Here is a 15255-nt window from a genome sequence, read left to right on the forward strand (position 1 = left end):
AGTCACTACTTAGTAAAAAGAACATGGCAGCCCCACTGGAGTTTGCCAAAATGCACCTGAAGGACTCTGAGACCATGAGAAACAAAATTCTCTGGTCTGATGAGTCGAAGATTGAACTCTTTGGCATGAATGCCAGGCGTCATGTTTGGAGGAAACCAGGCACTGCTCATCACCAGGCCAATACCATCCCTACAGTGCAGTATGGTGGTGACAGCATCATGCTGTTGGGATGTTTTTCAGCGGCAGGAACTGGGAGACTAGTCAGGATAGAGGAAAAGATGAATGCAGCAATGTACTGAGACATCCAGGATGAAAACCTGCTTCAGAGCGCTATTGACCTCAGACTGGGGTGACGGTTCATCTTTCAGCAGGACAACGACCCTAAGCACACAGCCAAGATTACAAAGGAGTGGCTTCAGGACAACTCTGTCCTTCAGTGGCCCAGCCAGAGCCCAGACTTGAATCCGATTGAACATCTCTGGAGAGATCTGAAAATGGCTGTGCACCGACGCTTCTCATCCAACCTGATGGAGCTTGAGAGGTGCTGCAAAGAGGAATGGGCGAAACTTGCCAAACATGGGTGTGCCAAGCTTGTGGCATCATATTTAAAAAGCCTTGAGGCTGTAATTGCTGCCAAAGGGGCATCAACAAAGTATTGAGCAAAAAGATTTCTCAGTTTTTTTAAAATATTAAATTAGCAAAAATCTCAAAAAAAAACTTTTTTAACGTTGTCATTATGGGATATTGGCCCTCATTCCGAGTTCGCTCGCTAGCTGCTTTTAGCAGCATTGCACACGCTAAGCCACCGCCCCCTGGGAGTGAATCTTAGCTTAGTAAAATTGCGAACGAAGTATTCACAATATAGCGAAAAGAAATGTCTTAGCAGTTTCTGAGTAGCTCGAGACCTACTCAGAAATAGCGATCAGTTCAGGCCGTTTCGTTCCTGGTTTGACGTCACACACACGCCCAGCATCCGGCCAACCACTCCCCCGTTTCTCCAGACACTCCCGCGTTTTTGCCTGACACGCCTGCGCTTTTCCGCACATTCCCAGAAAACGGCCAGTTTCCGCCCAGAAACACCCACTTCCTGTCAATCACACTACGATCACTTCAACAATGAAAAAGCTCCGTTCTGCCGTGAGTAAATCTACTAAGTTCTTAGTAAAATTACTACCCGCATGCGGACTGCAAACCATGCGCATGCGCATTTTTGCCTTAATCGCTCCGTTGCGAAAATCGGCAACGAGCGAACAACTCGGAATGAGGGCCCTTGTGTGTGTAGAATTTTGAGGGAAAAAATGAATTTATTTCATTTTGGAATAAGGCTGTAACTTAACAAAATATGGAAAAAGTGAAGCTCTGTGAATACTTTCTGGATGCACTGTAGGTGTCCCGTTCTGGGCCTGCTTCTCAGTTGCACATACAGTAATGCCAGTGGTCACATGGTCAGCGATTGTTTGCTAATTCATATGCGTGAAAAGCCCTAAAAGTTTTTATGGTGCATGCATTATACAGCGAGTATGCACACAGTCACAGTACTGAGTGTCAGGGGTGTATCTAGGGGTCCGAGCGCCCCAGGCAAAGTAAGGGGCTGGCGCCCCCCCCCCCCCCCCGCCGCCCCCCCCCTCCCCCCCCCACACACACACACACACACACACACACACACACACACACACACACACACACACATTTGGAATAAGGTGTGAGTATTGGAAATGGGGCATGGTCTTGTGGGGGAACTGTGTGGACACAATAGTACTTCCAATTCAAATTATGCCACACAGCAGTGTCCCTCATTCACATTACACCGCACAGTAGTGTCTCGTATTCACGTTACGCCATCACTACCCCCTAACCCACCTTTCCCACAGCCTGACCTTAACCTGCCCCCCTCCCCCAAAAGCCTCTTCAGTGGTGCCTAACCCTAACCCACCCTTCCTAATTTCCCTCCCTGCAGCCTAACCCTAGCCCTTCCGCCCTCGCAGCCTAACCCTAACCCTCCCACGTGACTTGCCAGTACAGACTTTGGCACCAACTCAATCCTGATTTTGGCATTCTGCATCGCTATCTATGTTGGGATGCCAGCATCAGCATTCCGAGCAGTTTCGGGATGCTGGCGTCAGCTTTCCGACCGCCGGGATGCCAAACGCCGGCATCTTGACTGCATCCTGAATTAAATGCTAATGAGATGCTGTGAGATGAGCCTTAGATGGACCCAGCCATTAACCAAACACCATTAGTTGGATGGTAGAAGGGCTTCCTGTTAGAAAGAACATCAGGGTGCCATCTCTTCCAAGATAAAATGATCAATTATACAATTAACTGATACATATTTCCTTGAACCTGCCCTTGAAATAGGTAAGATTTGTATTTTCTTTTTTACACTCAACAAGTTAAAGTTTTCACTTACTACTTACATCTAACATGCATGAAAATCGTGTAGTTTTCCAGGTACTACATACAGTCCCTTCTCCCAAACACTGACACTTTTTTATTATCTTCAACAACAAACAGATCTATAGCACTGTGCTATATAACAATTGTGTACCTGGTGAGAGTCTGTTACTGCCGGCGCGGCGTCGGTGTCCGTCAGCACCGCACTGCACTGCACTAGTGATCAGACTAGTGTTCGGCAGCACCGCACTGCACTAGTGATCAGACTAGTGTCCGTCAGCACCGCTCTGCACTAGTGATCAGACTAGTGTCCGGCAGCACCGCACTGCACTAGTGATCAGACTAGTGTCCGGCAGCACCGCACTGCACTAGTGATCAGACTAGTGTCCGGCAGTACCGCATTTGTAATCAGACTCACAATAAACTACAGTTCCCAGCAGCCCTTGCTGCCAGGAGCTCCCAGCAACAAGGGCTGCTGGGAGCTGTAGTTTATTTTGAGTCTGATTACAAGTGCGGTGCTGCCGGACACCAGCGCCGCTCCAGCAGTAACAGACTCTCACCAGGTACAGTCTGACAGTACTGCTTTTCTATCCTTTGGCCGCGGGTGGCACAGCCAGGCGGCGCCCCCTCCTTGCCTGGCGCCCCTGGCGAGTGCCATCCTGGCCAATAGGTAGATACACCCCTGCTGAGTGTGAAATGTATTGGAGATGTATTGGGCATTCCTCGCTGGTGACTGGGATGTCGCTATTCAGATGCACATAGGCCCTCATTCCGAGTTGTTCGCTCGCATGCTGCTTTTAGCAGCTTTGCACACGCTAAGCCGCCGCCTACTGGGAGTGAATCTTAGCTTATCAAAATTGCGAACGAAAGGTTCTCAAAATTGTGAAAAGACTTCTCTGTGCAGTTTCTGAGTAGCTCGAGACTTACTCTGCCAGTGCGATCAGTACAGTGCTTGTCGTTCCTGGTTTGACGTCACAAACACACCCAGTGTTCGCCCAGGCACTCCCCTGTTTCTCCAGCCAATCCCGCGTTTTTCCCAGAAACGGTAGCGTTTTCTCCAACACTCCCATTAAACGGCCAGTTTCCGTCCAGAAACACCCACTTCCTGTCAATCACATTACGATCACCAGAACGAAGAAAAAACCTCGTAATGCCGTGAGTAAAATACCTAACTGCATAGCAAATTTACTTGGAGCAGTCGCACTGCGGACATTGCGCATGCGCATTAGCGACTAATCGCTCCGTTGCCAGAAAAAAATAACGAGCGAACAACTCGGAAGGACCGCCATAGATTTACCATTTTATGGGAAAATTATGGAATAAAAGCTATCGCTGTACAATTGTTTTGCAAATGAGATGAACCATGCAGCATTTTTACATTTCTACTGCCTTTTACACTAATAATAGGGCTTGCATTAATTGAGATTAAAAAGAAAGTAGAAAAGGGAGTGCAAATGGTTAAAATATGCGTTTACTAGTTAAATACATATGAAATGCTTCAGGAAAACTAAATGTGCAATGGATACAATGGGGGGGTATCTTATTACCCGCAGTAATTTACCGCAAGTAATTGTATCGCCGGGAGTTATCCAATTATACCTGTGGCGCGGATTATCTGGGATTTTGTTTCACCTGCCTCAAGTGAAAACGGGGCTGTGGGCGGTTAACATACATAGGTTTTACGGAACCTGTATTTTTTTTATACGGGCAATCCAAATTGGATAGCCTGTAAAAATACATTGATGAAACATCGAGAAAAATTGCAAAAAATATACGTTTTTTTTGCACCTGATCTTTTATAGTGGCTAACTGGATATTGCCCAAGGGTGGTCATTCCGAGTTGTTCGCTCGTTGCAGATTTTCGCTACGCTGCGAATAGGTGGAAAATGCGCATGCGCATGGTACGCAGAGCGCATGCGCTTAGTAATTTTACTAAGAACTTAGTAGATTTACTCACGAGCGAACAACGTTTCTTCCACGCTGAATTGTTCGTAGTGTGATTGACAGGAAGTGGGTGTTTCTGGGCGGAAACTCAGCGTTTTCACGGCGTTTGCAGAAAAATGCAGGCGTGCCAGGGAAAAACACGGAAGTGGCTGGAGAAACGCGGTAGTGGCTGGCCGAACGCATGGCGTGTTTGTGACGTCAAGCCAGGAACGAAACGGACTGAACTGACCGCTATCTGGGAGTAGGTCCGGAGCTACTCAGAAACTGCTAAGAAATATGTAGTAGCAATTCTGCTAATTTTTCGTTCGCTATTCTGCTAAGCTAAGATTCACTCCCAGAGGGCGGCGGCCTAGTGTGTGCAATGCTGCTAAAATCAGCAAGCGAGCAAACAACTCGGAATGACCACCAATATCCACAATAATAGAAAAAAATTAAAATTTAAAGACCAGTACAGTCATACTGATACAACTAATAATCACTAACAATAGGGATGATTCAGAGTTGATCGTAGCTGTGCTACGATTATCCACACTGACATACGGGGGGGACGCCCAGCACAGGGCTAGTTCGCCCCGCATGTCAGGCCTGACACCCCTCCCCCCCCACCCCCCCCACCCCCACAGCGGGGATGCTTTTGCACTTCAGGAGCAGCTCCCGGCTAGCGCAGCTTTTGCGTGCCGGCTGGGAGCTACTCGTCGCTGCCCGGGTTGCAGCGGCTGCGCATGACATCACACAGCCGCTGCAGCCCGCCCCCGCACGGTCCGGCCACACCTGCGTTGGCCGGCCCCACCTGCCCAGCGAACGCCGCTGCCTGTCAATCAGGCAGAGGCGATCGCTAAGCAACGTCAGCCGTCGGCTGTCAGCCATGCGCCGGCGCACTGTGGCACCGGCGCATGCGCACTTCTGACCTGATCACTGTGCTGCGATGAACGGCAGCATGCGACCAGGTCAGAATGACCCCTATATTGCACTCCCAGCAGCACACTTGAAGGTGACTATATATAGTGACCATGAATAAATGTTTACAAAAGTAACTAATTTTTTTTTTGCTACTGTAGTGCAGTTACATAAAAACATAGAATTTGACTACAGATAAGAACCAATTGATCCATCTTGTCTGCCCCTTTTTTTAATTCTTTAGGCAATATCAAACCCTTTTTGAACCTTAGTTCTCTGTAAGGATATTCATACGCCTATCCCATGCATGTTTAAATTGCTCTACTGTCTTAGCCTCTACCACCTCTGATGGGAGGCTAATCCACTTGTCCACTACTGTTTCTGTGAAGTAACTTTTCCTTACATTTCCCCTGAACCTTTCCCCCTCCAGTTTCAGTCCTCGAGTTCTAATACTTCTCTTAGAGGGTCATTCCGAGTTGTTCGCTCGTTACCGATTTTCGCTATGTTGCGATTTGCTGCTAATTGCGCATGCGCATGGTACGCAGAGCGCATGCGCTTAGTTATGTTACTAAGAATTTAGTAGATTTACACAAGCTCGAGCTAAGTTTTTTCAACGCTCGAGTGATCGTAGTGTGATTGACAGGAAGTGGGTGTTTCTGGGCGGCAACTCAGCGTTTTCACGGCGTTTGCTAAAAAACGCAGGCGTGCCAGGTAAAAACGCGGGATTGGCTGGAGAAACGGGGGAGTGGCTGGCCGAACGCAGGGCATGTTTGTGACGTCAAAACAGGAACTAAAGGGACCGAGGTGATCGCAATCTAGGAGTAGGTCTGGAGCTACTCAGAAACTGCTAAGAATTATTTAGTAGCAGTTTTGCTAATTTTTCGTTCGCTATTCTGCTAAGCTAAGATTCACTCCCAGAGGGCGGCGGCCTAGCGTGTGCAATGCTGCTAAAAGCAGCTAGCGAGCGAACAACTCGGAATGAGGGCCTTAATTTGAAGAATGTTTCCCTCCTAGACCTTGTTAAAACTCTTAATATTTTTGAAAGTTTCTATCACATACCTCCCAACTGTCCCGATTTTCGCGGGACAGTCCCGTTTTTTGGGGACTGTCCCGCTGTCCCACCCGCGGGCCACAGTGTCCCGCGGTGGGGGGGTTAGTTGGGAGGCTCTGTCAATCGCTGCTCTACTTAGCAGAGCAGCGGTGAATAGACGCTGTGCGCATGCGCACAGCGTCTATTCACTGGAGACAGAGGGAGAGGGGACATGCCAGCGGCTCACAGAGCGCTGGGCATGCCCCCTCAGCGACGAAAACGGGGGGCGTGGCTCGCGATCGCGGATCCTCCCGTGAAACCACGCCCCCTTTTCGTAGGCCACGCCCCTTTTCGGGAGCGCGCGCGACTTCGCCGCGCGAGTGTCCCGCTCCACGCAGTATCAAAGTTGGGAGGTATGCTATCATGTCCCCCCTTTCCTTTCTCTGCTCCAAACTATACATATTGAGATTTTTTTAGTCTTTCCGGGTAAGTTTGGTGATGTAGGCCATGCACCATTTTAGTTCCCTTCTTTGTACGCTCTCTAATGTCTTTTTCTCATACGTCCTAGAGGATGCTGGGGATGCTTCAAGAACCATGGGGTATAGACGGGATCAGCAGGAGACATGGGCACACTATAAGACTTTGAATGGGTGTGAACTGGCTCCTCCCTCTATACCCCTCCTCCTCCAGTTAGATTATGTGCCCAGCGAGACTGGATGCACACTGAGGAGCTCTCCTGAGTTTCTCAGAAAAAGACTTTATTTAGGTTTTTTATTTTCAGGGAGACCTGCTGGCTACAGGCTCCCTGCTTCGTGGGAGTGAGGAGAGAGAAGCAGACTTACTTCTTAAGAGTTCAAGGGCTCTGCTTCTTAGGCTATTGGATACCATTAGCTCCAGAGGGTTCGATCACTACGGTACGCCTAGCTGCTTGTTCCCGGAGCCGCGCCGTCGCCCCCTCACAAAGCCGGAAGATAGAGGCCGGGTGAGTATGAGAAGATCAGAAGACTTCAGTGACGGCAGATGAGGTACCGCGCAGCGGCTGCGCTGCGCGCCATGCTCCCACACATATCACAGCACACAGGGTGCAGGGCACAGGGGGGGCGCCCTGGGCAGCATGAAACCTCAGATCAGACTGGCATATGCAAAAACAGTGCTCCGGGCACTAGTCAAGGGACCCCCGCCAGTATAAAGAAAATTTTGAGCGGGTCTGAAGCGCGCCATGAAGGGGGCGGGGCTTAGCTGCACAGCTCTAACCAGCGCCATTTTCTCTCCTCAGAAAGCTGCAGAGACGCTGGCCCTGACCTCCACACTGCTGTACAAGTAACAGGGTGTAAAAACAGGGGGGGGGGGGGGGGCACAAATAATTGGTGCTGATTAATTATATATTTATATATAAAAGCGCTAGCAGGTCTGGGCAGTCACTTCACTGGCCTCAGTACCGGGATAGGCGCTGGGTGTGAGCTGGCAGAACTCTCTCTGTGTCCCTCTTGCAGGCTTTATTGTGGGTCTGTCTCCTAGAGCCCCAGTGTGGTTGTCTGGGTCGGTACGTGTGTGTCGACATGTCTGAGGCTGAATGCTCTTCCCAGGAGGAGGCTGGAGTGGGGACAGATAGTGCTGTGAGAGTGACCGTGTCGGCACTGCCGACGGATGAATGGGTGAATATGCTGAGTGTTTTAAATGCAAACGTGACAAAATTGACTAAGATGTGATAAATCTGAGTCTAAGAACCAAACATGGAGGAAATCCATGGAAGATGCTTTGTCACAGTCCCAGACCCCTTCGGGGTCACAGAAACGTGCATTTGCCCAAATAGTAGATACAGATACCGACACGGACTTCAGTGTCGACTATAGTGATGCCAGATTACATCCAAAACTGGCTAAGAGTATTCAGTACATGATTGTAGTGATCAAAGACGTACTACATATCACTGAGGACCCTGCTGTCCCTGACACTAGGGTCTGACTCTGTATGTATAAAGGAAAGAAACCTGAGGTAACGTTTCCTCCCTCTCATGAACTGAACGCACTTTTTGAAAAGGCTTGGGAAAATCCTGACAAAAAACTTCAGGTTCCTAAAAGAATTCCAGTGGCATATCCGTTTCCCTCTGGGGACAGGGAAAGGTGGGAGTCAATCCCCACGGTAGACAAAGCTTTATCGCGTCTATCCAAAAAGGTGGCGCTTCCGTCCCCTGACACGGCAGCCCTAAAGGATCCTGCAGATCGTAAGCAGGAAAATACACTAAAATCCATTTATGTCACTACAGGGTCGCTACTCAGGCCTGCCGTTGCTGCGGCATGGGTGAGTAGCGCTATTGAAAAGTGGGCAGATAACTTGTCATCTGAGGTAGATTCCCTAGACAGGGATAGTGTACTTTTGACTCTTGGTCACATCAGGGACGCTGCAGCATATTTAAAAGAAGCTGTAAGGTATATTGGCCTTTTGGGTTCAAGGGCCAATGCCATGGCGGTCTCAGCAAGGAGAGCGTTGTGTTTACATCAATGGAATGCTGATGCTGACTCTAAGAAGGCAATGGAGTCGTTACCGTTTAACGGTAAGGTATTGTTTGGCGACGGCCTCACTGACCTGGTGTCTACGGCTACCGCGGGTAAGTCTTAATTTTTACCTTATGTCCCTGCACAGCAGAAGAAATCGCCTCACTATCAGATGCAGTCCTTTCGGCCCAATAGATTCAAAAAAGGATGTGGGTCCTCCTTCCTTGCTGCAAGGGGGAGAGGTCGGGGAAAAAGGTCACAGGCTGTGCCAAGTTCCCAGGAGCAGACGTCCTCTCCGGCTTCTACCAAATCCACAGCATGACGCTGGGGCTCCTCTGCGAGAGTCCGCACCAGTGGGGGCACGTCTCAAGCTCTTCAGCCAGGTTTGAATGTCACGGTACCCCCGTCACAACAAGGGGAAGGTTTTTATTTGAGCCTGTTCATGGTCCCGAAGCCGGATGGCTCAGTCAGACCGATACTAAACCTGAAATCCCTCAATTTCTTTCTGAAAAGATTCAAGATCAAGATGGAGTCTCTACGAGCGGTGATCTCCAGTCTGGAGGAGGGGGATTTTTTGGTGTTGGTCGACATAAAAGATGCATACTTACATGTCCCCATATATCCTCCACATCAGGCTTACCTGAGATTTGCGGTGCCGGATTGTCATTACCAATTTCAGACGTTGCTGTTTGGTCTATCCACGGCTCCGAGGATTTTCACCAAAGTAATGGCGGAAATGATGGTTCTCCTTGCGCAAGCAGGGAATCACAATTATCCCGTACTTGGACGATCTCCTCATAAAGGCGAGGTCCAAGGAGCAATTGTTGAAGAATGTTGCCTTTCACTGACGATTCTGCAACAACATGGTTGGCTCCTAAATTTGCCAAAATCACAGTTGGATCCAACAACATGGCTGTCGTTCCTGGGTATGATTCTGGATACAGAATTGCAGAGAGTTTTTCTTCCAGTGGAAAAAGCTCTGGAAATACAGAATATGGTAAAACAGATTCTGAAACCGACAAAGGTGTCAGTTCTTCACTGCACTCGGTTGCTGGGGAAGATGGTGTCGGCCTACGAGGCCATTCCGTATGGCAGGTTCCATGCCAGGGTGTTTCAGTGGAACCTGCTGGACCAGTGGTCCGGGATTCACCTGGACATACACCTGAAAATAATTCTATCTCCCAGGACCAGAATTTCACTTCTGTGGTGGCTGCACAGTTCTCACCTTCTGGAGGGACGCAGGTTCGGGATTCAGGATTGGATTCTGGTGACCACAGATGCAAGCCTCCGAGGATAGGGAGCAGCCACACAGGGAAGAAACTTTCAGGGAAAGTGGTCAAGCCAGGAAGCTTGTCTATACATAAACATTCTGGAATTAAGAGCCATCTACAACGGCATACTACAAGCAGAACATCTTCTTCGGGGTCTGCCGGTTTTGATTCAGTCAGACAACGTGACAGCAGTGGCATACATAAACTACCAAGGCGGAACAAAGAGCAGAGCGGCAATGGCCGAGGCCACGAAAATTCTTCGCTGAACAGAAAAGCATGCCAGCGCTCTGTCAGCAGTCTTCATTCCAGAAGTGGACAACTGTGAAGCAGACTTTCTCAGCAGACACTATCTCCATCCAGGAGAGTGGGGTCTTCATCAAGAGGTATTTGCAGAAGTGACAAGTCGTTGGGTAATTCCTCAAGTGGACATGATGGCGTCCCGCCTCAACAAGAAACTTCAGAGATATTGTTCCAGGTCAAGGGACCCTCAAGCGATTGCGGTGGACGCCCTAGTGACACCGTGGATGTTTCAGTCGGTCTATGTGTTCCCTCCACTTCCACTCATTCCAAAGGTGATAAAAATTATAAGAAGAACAAGGGTTCAGGCGATCCTCATTGTTCCGGATAGGCCTAGAAGGGCCTTGTATCCAGATCTTCAGGAGTTGCTCATAGAAGATCCCTGGCCACTTCCTCTTCGGGAGGACCTGTTACGACAGGGGCCGTGCGTGTATCAGGACTTACAGCGGCTGCGTTTGACCTCGTGGAGGTTGAACGCCAAATCCTAGCCGGAAAAGGTATTCCCAGGGAAGTCATTCCTACATTTCTTCAGGCTAGAAAAGAAGTAACGGCGAAGCATTACCACCGTATTTGGAGAAAATATGTCTCTTGGTGTGAATCCAAGAAGGCTCCTATGGAAGAATTTCACCTGGGGCGTTTGCTCCATTTCCTACAAGCAGTTGTGGATGCGGGCCTAAAGTTAGGCTCTATTAAAGTGCAGATTTCGGCCTTGTAGATCTTTTTTCAAAAGGAATTGGCCTCTCTTCCAGAAGTTCAGACCTTCGTTAAAGGCGTGCTACACATCCAACCTCCCTTTGCGCCCCCAGTGGCACCATGGGACCTTAATGTGGTGTTGCAATTCTTGCAATCACATTGGTTTGAACCTTTGCACAAGGTTGAGTTAAAATTCCTTACTTGGAAAGTGGTCATGTTGTTGGCCTTGGCGTTTGCTAGGTGAATGTCTGAGTTGGCGGCTTTGTCTTACAAGAGCCCCTACTTGATTTTCCATGCTGATAGAGCAGAGTTGAGAACTCGTCAGCAATTTCTGCCAAAAGTAGTTTCACCATTTCATGTTAACCAGCCTATTGTGGTGCCAGTGGCTACTGATGCCCTGGCGGAGTCAAAGTCTCTCGATGTGGTTAGAGCTTTGAAGATCTATGTCGCCAGAACGGTGCAGGTTAGGAAAACAGAGTCTCTGTTTGTCCTGTGGGCTCCCAACAAGATTGGGGCTCCTGCTTCTAAGCAGACTATTGCACGCTGGATCTGTAATACGATTCAGCAGGCTCATTCTACGGCAGGATTGCCGTTACCGAAATCAGTGAAGGCCCATTCTACCAGAAAGGTGAGTTATCTTGGGCGGCTGCCCGAGGGGTCTCGGCATTACAGCTTTGCCGAGCTGCTACTTGGTCGGGATCAAACACCTTTGCAACGTTTTACAAGTTTGATACCCTGGCTGAGGAGGACCTCTTGTTTGGTTAATCGGTGCTGCAGAGTCATCCGCACTCTCCCGCCCGTTCTAGAGCTTTGGTATAAACCCCATGGTTCTTGAAGCATCCCCAGCATCCTCTAGGACGTATGAGAAAATAGGATTTTAATACCTACCGGTAAATCCTTTTCTCTTAGTCCGTAGAGAATGCTGGGCGCCCGTCCCAGTGCGGGCTGTATCTGCAGTTTTTGGTTACTGTTACACACATGTTGTGTTGAGTTCAGTCTGTCTGTGACTGATGTTGTTCATGCCGTTGCATGCGTTGTTGTTGAATGCCATGTTATACGGCGTGTTAGTGGTGTGAGCTGGTATGTATCTCACCTTAGTTTAAAATAATTAAATAAATCCTTTTCCTCAAAATGTCCATCTCCCTGGGCACAGTTCCTATAACTGGAGTCTGGAGATGGGGCATAGAGGGAGGAGCCAGTTCACACCCATTCAAAGTCTTATAGTGTGCCCATGTCTCCTGCGGATCCCGTCTATACCCCATGGTTCTTGAAGCATCCCCAGCATCCTCTATGGACTAAGAGAAAAGGATTTACCGGTAGGTATTAAAATCCTATTATATCCTTCTGGAGATAGGGGTATGTTCAATTAAAGTCGGATCCATTCCGACATACATTTGTCAGAATGGATCCGACAGGACCTAATCAATGGATGGCCAAATCTGTCAGGATTTGGCCATTCCCGGCAATCTCAATCCGACTTTAAAAGCAGTCAGATTGAGGAGATGAGGGAGCTGATAGGAGGAGATGGGGGAGAGCAGCAGGAAGAGCAGGAACCCAGCGGCTGCAGCAGCATAGCAGGAGGATGGGGCTCCACCGCCAGACCTCACAGCAGCATCCACCCCGCTCCAGCAAGCGGGACCTCGCTTGCTGGAGCCAGGTAGACGCTGCCGTGAACGGCGACGATGCCCCATCCTCCTGCTAGTCTGCTGCAGCTGCTGGATTCCTGCTCTCCTCCGTCTCCTTCTCTCAGCTCCCTCATCTCCTCAATCCGACTTTTTTTAAAGTCAGATTGAGATTTTCGGAAAGGGGGCCAAAATCTGCTGGATTTGGCCCCGTTTCTGACAGAAGCACGCGGATCGGCGGCTGTTCCACCGATCCATGTGCTTTTATTTTATTTATTTTATTTATTTATTAGCAGTTACTTATATAGCACAGCATATTCCGTTGCGCTTTACAATTAGAACAACAGTTATAGAACAAAACAGGGCAAAGACAGACATAGCGGTAGGAAGGCCCTGCTCGCAAGCTTACAATCTATAGGGAAATAGGTATTGATACACAAGGATAGATGCAACCTGTTACATAATGTTTCCCCAGATTGCTAGGTTCTTAGTGGGTTGTATGATATTATCACCCAGCAATGTTGGAAGACAAAATGTGAGGTTATGGGGACTGCAGAGGGAATGTAACTGGATAGGGAAGCATTGAAGGTTATGTGTGTGGGTCAGGAATTTGGTAGGCTTGTCTGAAGAGATGAGTTATCAGGGAACGTTTAAAGGTTTGGAGACTAGTGGAGAGTCTTATTGTGCATGGGAGGGCATTCCACAGAGTAGGTGAAGCCCGGGTAAAGTCCTGTAATTTTGAGTGGGAACAGGTAATACATCTGGATGAGAGACGCAGATCTTGTGCAGAGCGGAGAGGTCTGGTAGGGAGATATTTTGAGATGAGTGAGGAGATGTATGATGGTGCAGTTTGGGTAATAGCCTTGTATATAAGTAAAAGTATTTTATATTTGACACGGTAGAATACCGGTAACCAATGGAGTGACTGACAGAGCGGATCAGCAGACGAAGAACGTTTGGCGAGGAAGATTAGCCTCACAGCTGCATTTAAAATGGATTGAAGTGGTGAGAGCCTATGTTTGGGAAGACCAGTAAGGAGACTATTACAATAATCAATGCGGGAGATGATGAGTGCATGGATCAGAGTTTTTGCAGTGTCTTGTGTAAGATAAGGGCGTATTTTGGATATGTTTTTAAGGTGCATGTAACATGATTTAGAGACAGATTGAATGTGTGGAACAAACGACAGTTCAGAGTCAAGGATGACACCTAGGCAGCGAGCTTGTGGGGTAGGGTGGATAGTTGCATTGTCAACAGTTATGGCAATATCAGGTTGGTAGCTACCCTTAGCTGGTGGGAAAATAATTAATTCTGTTTTGGAAATGTTGAGTTTGAGATGGCGAGAAGACATCCAAGATGAAATGGCAGACAGGCATCCAGTGACACGAGCCAATACAGATGGTGATAAATCTGGTGAGGATAGGTAGATTTGAGTATCATCAGCGTACAAATGATACTGAAATCTGAAGGAGCTGATTAGTTTACCAAGAGAGGAGGTATAGATTGAGAAAAGCAGAGGACCTAAGACTGAGCCTTGCGGTACTCCAACTGATAGAGGTAGAGAAGAGGAGGTAGAATCAGAGAAGCGAATACTGAAAGATCGATTAGATAGGTAGGATGAGAACCAAGTAAGGTCTGTGTCCTGAAGACCTAGGGACTCTAGTGTTTGTATGAGAAGAGAGTGGTCAACAGTGTCAAAAGCAGCAGAGAGATCTAGAAGAATAAGTAGTGTGTAATGGCCTTTTGATCTAGCAGTGACCAGATCATTCACTACTTTGGTCAGTGCCGTCTCCGTGGAGTGTTGGGCATGAAAGCCTGACTGAAGTGGGTCCAGTAAGTTGTGGGAGTTAAGAAAGTGTGTAAGGCGAGTGTAGGCAAGTCTCTCAAGTAGCTTGGAGGGACTGGGTAGCTGAGAAATGGGACGGTAGTTAGAGAGTGTGTTTGGGTCAGAGTTGTGTTTTTTCAGAATGGGAGTAATCACTGCATGTTTAAACAGAGATGGAAAGATGCCAGTAGAGAGAGAGAGAGATTACAGATTTTAGTTAAGGTTGGGATAAGCACAGGAGACAAACTTTTGCTGACCTGTGAGGGTATAGGATCAAGAGGAGAGGTAGTGGAGTAGAAGGATGAAAAGAGTGTTGATACTTCATCTTCACTTGTGGGATCAAATGAAGAGAAAGTGCCAGAGGGTTCAGATAGGGATTTGAGCAGGTCACTGGCTGAGTTAGAGCATACCATTTCATCTCGGATTTTATCAATCTTATCCTTGAAGTAGGAAGCACTAGTGGGGGAGGTGAGGGAGGGTAAATAAGTGATTTAAATGTATTAAAAAGTCGTTTGGGGTTGGTGGCATGATAAGAGATGAGAGATTGGAAATATGTTTGTTTGGCAGTGTCCAGGGCCTGACGATAGGAAAGGTAGGTAGTCTTATATGTGAGAAAGTCACTTGGATTCTGAGATTTCCGCCACTGACGTTCTACCTTACGTGACAGTTTTTGTAGGTGTCTTGTTGATTTAGAGTGCCATGGTTGGCATCTAAGCCTACGTGGAGTGTGATGGGTAGCTGGAGCAACTTCATCAAGGGCACTCTCTAGGGTCTGGTGCAGGTGGGA

At 48.2% G+C, this 15255-nt stretch overlaps 1 protein-coding gene across 1 annotated transcript in view; it reads left to right on the top strand.

Annotated features, from left to right (window-relative positions):
* The window catches only part of LOC134936129 (complement C3-like), an 828079-nt gene that overhangs the window by 317728 nt on the left and 495096 nt on the right, over positions 1-15255 (top strand). The gene's annotated exons all lie outside the window — the stretch shown is intronic.

This window comes from Pseudophryne corroboree, chromosome 6 (assembly GCF_028390025.1).
Source record: "Pseudophryne corroboree isolate aPseCor3 chromosome 6, aPseCor3.hap2, whole genome shotgun sequence".
Classification (NCBI taxonomy): Eukaryota; Metazoa; Chordata; class Amphibia; order Anura; family Myobatrachidae; genus Pseudophryne; species Pseudophryne corroboree.